Below are 5335 nucleotides of genomic sequence, written 5' to 3'. Positions count from 1 at the left end.
TCACACATATACACATGTATATACATATACAATTTCTACTACATGTTGCCTTGGTGCCTTCGGAGCACGATGACAAGTGGTTCATGGGGGCGGTAGCGGATAATAGTATTCTCCTTTTGGATCTATGACCTGGTCAAGCAAAAATCCGGCTATTTCCTCTTGAAGTGTTTGTATGCGGTCCGATGGTAGGAGCTTATCCCGCACCGATCTGAACTGTTAAGAAGGAGATCAATATGCATGTGTGTTAGTTGTGTGACTAGATATCGATAATGGTGTGAATAGTATTCTGACAAAAACGTACCTAGTCCTGTCTATCAGATCTGCTCCTTTCGTACGTCATCATGCGAATGTTCTCGCAAACGTAGTATGCACACCAATTATTCCCTTTCGGCTGCCTCAGGGCCTTTACGAGAATGGAATTGAATCAGATAATGATTAATCAAGCATAATAATTAATTAATGATATTGAAACAAGAATTAAAGAGATGGTACCTAGCTAGTACTACTTAATTACTTACCTTGGGTCGATGCGAAAACAATTTTTTTGGCCATTCTCCTGGAGTCACCGCGATGAACTTTGCCCATGCCCTGCCCGCCGGCAAAGAAAATTAATAAAGGGGTTATTAAATAGTTCATATCAGGAACTAATAGTTAATAATGATTAAAATTACCTGTTGACTATCCCCTTCACGATGGTGTAGTCTTTATCTTCTTTAGTTAGTGAGTCCAGTAATTCAACTTTTTCTTCCTTAACTTTAATGTCTATCAAGACCCAGTGCAAACTGCATACGCACACGTTTGCATGTCTTAATTAAGCGGGCATGTGCATAAAATTAATCAACTACCGTAAACCGTATACACTTAATTATTAACATCTAGCTAGCTAGTAAGTAAAAACAGAATTTATAGTACAAGACAGTGTGACTCACGGGAAGTTGTAAGGAAGTAGTATATCTTCGAATGTATTGAGGTGCTTCAAGAACTCTAGCATGCTTTTCTCTAGAGCAGCTTTACAATGGTCAAACTCCCATATGTCCTGATTAATGGTATTTGGGTCAATGAACCCAACGCCATAGCGTCTAGCTTTTTTCATTTCATACATCTTCATCCTGCATATAATACCACAAAAAAAGAATACAGTGAGGATAATTACATGTAATGATTGATCAAAATTATCACTACATAACTAGCTTGAGACTTAAGTTACAGAAAGAAATCACTTACAGACAATAGCAACTGACGATAGACTTGTCGAGTGCGTCTTGATTAAATAACTGAAATAGTTCTGGATACTCAATGACCAGAGCTTTCTCATGGTAATAATGCTCATGCTTGACATTCACCATGAGGGACTCTCGATTGGAAATCTTGGTAATGTTCATGTATCATTGATGCAATTGATACATTCTCGTTGGGAGGTCCTTGACCTTGTCTGGATGGACCAAAGGTTTGCCCCGGACATATTGCCATGCTTTTTCCGATTCTTTAAGCGTAGGCATGGGCTCGATTTCGAGGAGTTGTCCAACAGAAATATTGAGCATTTGAGCCTGCATTATATGATCCTCTGTTATTACCACATCGTCATGCTGGGGAACGCTAGCCTACAATAATATTTGGCGCGCATACTACTCCTCTCATGTGTTGTTGGCACAACAAGCGGGGGGGATCGCTTGCGCCGCCTGTTCTCCCAACTGGGGAACGGTTTTCCCGCATTTTTTGCCAGCTGCTTGTTGGCTCAAGCTTGAGCTCGCTTCCTTCTGTAGTCGTGCTCGATGTGCCTTCCTGATTTGGCGCTCATAGTCTGAGTCAACAGGCTTGGGAGCTGGTTCTCTAGCCATACGAATGAAGTGGTCAATTACTTTCTCAGGCACTTTCTCCTTTGGCGGCGGTTCCGGTTTCGGTCCAAAATGGGCGTCCACTTGAGCTTGCACTATGGCTGTGTTTTGCTCCTTAGTCATGTCGTAAGGCCTCTGAGGAAGAGGAGCGAGGCTTGGACCATATTTATATCGCTTGCCTTCGCCTGTACTTCCTGAACTACCTCGACTCGTACTGCTACGCACCAAAGGTGCGGGATGTCTCTTCTGCGATTGCTGAGACGGCAGAGACGGCTAACGTGGAGTTGGACCAGGAGAAGTGGCCTGACGATGTGCCGGACTTGAAGCAGGAGGTGTGGCCTGACACGGTGCCGGACTTGCAACCGGAGAAGTGGCATGACGCTGTGCCGGGCTTGAAACCGGAGGAGTCAGCTCACGCGTTCGGGGACTTGGAGGAGGTGGCGGACTTCGAGGAGGAGTCGTCTCACGCATTCGTGGACTTGGAGGAGCGGGAGTCTGCTGACTCGGTGGCGGACTTCGAGGAGTCAGCAGACGACGCGGTGTCGGTGGACTTTGAAAGATTATGCAATCCTTTCTCCATAGGATGATACGATGTATGGCCTCTCCGAGTGTGCGGTCGTCTTCACCTCCAGGAATGTCAAGCGTTAGCCCCGAATATGGGTCCACCACTTCATCAACCATGACACGAGCATAGCCTTCTGGAATCGGGATGCAATGGTAGGTTGCTTCGGGGGTAACTGGAAAAGCAACGCCGTCCGCCACCTTCATGGATATATTCTTCATTTTGGAGTGTAGCTCACAGTTAGTGTTCTCTATGATGTCATCCACAGGGTATTTATCCAGTAGTGTGTCGCCCGGGGCAGAACCAACGCTGCTTCTCGGCATGGATGGGACGGTGCTATCCAATGCTGGACGACCATCCGCTTCCTGCTGCCGCTGCTGAGACCCCCTTTCCTGGCTAAGTGAGTCGATCTGCTGCTGCTGCTGCTGCTGGAATTTGAGTGCCAGGTCCGTGTGCCTTACTTCTAGGCCTTGAAGGCGTTCTGCATCCTGCTTCCTCTGCTCCTCCTCCAGCTTCCTCTTCTTCTCCTCCTCCATCTTCTTTCTTGCACGGGACCTGTAGTCGTCATTCCAGTCCGAAAAGCCCTCATACCAGGGAATAACACCCATGCCTCGTGTTCTTCCCGGGTGTTCAGGATTTCCCAGGGCGTGCGTAAGCTCGTCGTTCTCTCTATTGGGCGTGAACACCCCCGCTCGAGCTTCTTCTATTGCGTCAATTATCTTTTGTTCGGCTCCTTTTAGACTTGCCTTCTTCGAAACCATGCCTGTCTTCGGGTCCAACGCCCCCCCCCCATGCGCATAGAACCAAGTTCTGCACCTGGGGGACCAGTGCCGGGTAACCAGAGTGACCCCTGCATCCTCCATATCTTGCTCAGACTTATCCCACTTAGGCAATGCCACCGCGTAGCCACCTGGACCCAGCCTATGGAACTGCGTCTTTCTTGCGGCATTTGCCTTGTTTTTCATCGACCGTTCCTTAGATATTTTTTAATCCTTGAAGGTCACGAAATCGTCCCAATGTTCTCTTTGCTTCTCCAGTGTTCCCTTGAAATCTGGAGTCTTCCTTTCATTAGCGAGGTAGTTGGCCCATACAGTTTTCTTGTGGGTGTTGAATGCAATTGCCATCTTATTAAGAGCAGCGGCCTTGACTTTGTCCACATCTGCTTTAGTGAAATGATCTGGTAGGGTGAAATGTTCCATCAGAGATTTCACCAAGTCTTCTTTGGCTCTGCCATCGACCCAAGTAACACCTGGATGTTTAGTCTTTGGCTCTTTCCATTCTTGAATGGAGATCGGGAGTTTGTCCTTCACAAGAACTCCGCACTGACGAGTCCACTTGTTCGCAATGTTCTTAGGCGTGAGGGGTTAGCCACTAGGTTTGATGGATTTGATGTGGTACTTTACACCATCCTTCAACAATCTGCCCAGGCCTTGCTTTGTCTTGCTGTCTGTAGAAGCAGATTTGCTCGATCCGGAGGGCTGAAAGAAGAAAGATCGATTTGTTAATATATCTTCAATAAAAAAACATGTGATGATCACCATGATGCATGCTTATATAAATATACCTCGCCGGTAGTGTTTGTTATTTGAAGATCAACATTGTCTGTGTCATAATCATAATCATAGTTCATGACTTCATCATCCCGGTCATCGAGATCGAATATCTTTTCATCACCCTCTCCGGTATTGTTAAGATATTGGGAGCCGTCATCTGCTTCATTCAAATCATCTAGCCTGTGAGGGCTGCGTATGATGTCGAACAATTCCTCTTCTCTTTCTCTGCCGGTATTGTCCGCCATAGCTTTTACTTTACTAATAATATAGAAGAAATATAAAACAATTTAGTATTCAAATTACAATGCATGGATGCAATTAATCAATAAGGAAAATCTGAATCTCGAATACATCCTCTCGAATATATAATCTCGAATACATCATCGTCTTAATATATATAATCTCGAATACATCATCTCGAATACTATATATCGAATACATCACTGGCTAGGTACCTAATAAAGATCGAGTACTACAGAAGAATCTAGGGCGTCACTCGCGGTTCCTGGGGCGCGGGCGGTGCACACCCAAAGAGAAGGAACCATCACATGATCATATCTCCGGTCATCTGCCCAAAGAACCCGCCAAGTAGTGGAGAACCTGACGTCGTCCATAGCAGCCATGTAGCGATGGACGTGCTCATCTTCCTTCCTGACACGGCGGGCGGGGCCGGCTGCCTCTGCATCGAATGTGGCCCACGCGAACGCCACCAAAGAAGATCAGGGTCGACGACGGGACCCGAGGTCGGGTTCCTCACCAAGCGGCGCACCCCTCCAAGTAGCACCTCCCAGTGCCAGCCCGGCGGAGCCCAGTCCCGGACATGGGTCCCCTGAAGCATGACATCGTCGCGAACGGGTCGACGGCGAGGATGCGGGCCGGGCATATCGTCGAGAACAAATACTATATGCCCGCAAAAAGTAACATTTTTTAAATGATTGGATTGTGATAACTAAAATTCTAAATTTTATGCAAATTCTAACAATTTGACATTAATCTAATTCATCTAACTAAAACTAATTCTAAAATTTCATGATTATATAACTAACATTTCCATAACAATTCTAATATTTATATAACTAAAAAACAGAAAAATTGCTAACATTTCTATAAATATTTCTATAACTAAAAAATAGAAAACATTTATAACATTTCTATAAAACTAATATTTCTAATATTTATATAACTAAAAAACAGAATAATTTCTAACATTTCTATAACTAAAAAACAGAAAAATTTATAACAAACAAACTAATGTGTGTAGTGTGTGTGTGTGTGTAGTACTGCGTGTGTGTGTGGACATTGGCAGCCGTGGCGAGCTCACCGGGGACGAAGGGGCAACGGGACGGGGCGGCGACGACGGGGCGACGGGACGGGGCGGCGACGAT

This window comes from Triticum dicoccoides, chromosome 6B (genome assembly GCF_002162155.2).
Source record: "Triticum dicoccoides isolate Atlit2015 ecotype Zavitan chromosome 6B, WEW_v2.0, whole genome shotgun sequence".
NCBI lineage: Eukaryota > Viridiplantae > Streptophyta > Magnoliopsida > Poales > Poaceae > Triticum > Triticum dicoccoides.
The sequence above is the reverse complement of the archived record's forward strand: the minus strand, read 5'-3'. Positions refer to the sequence as shown.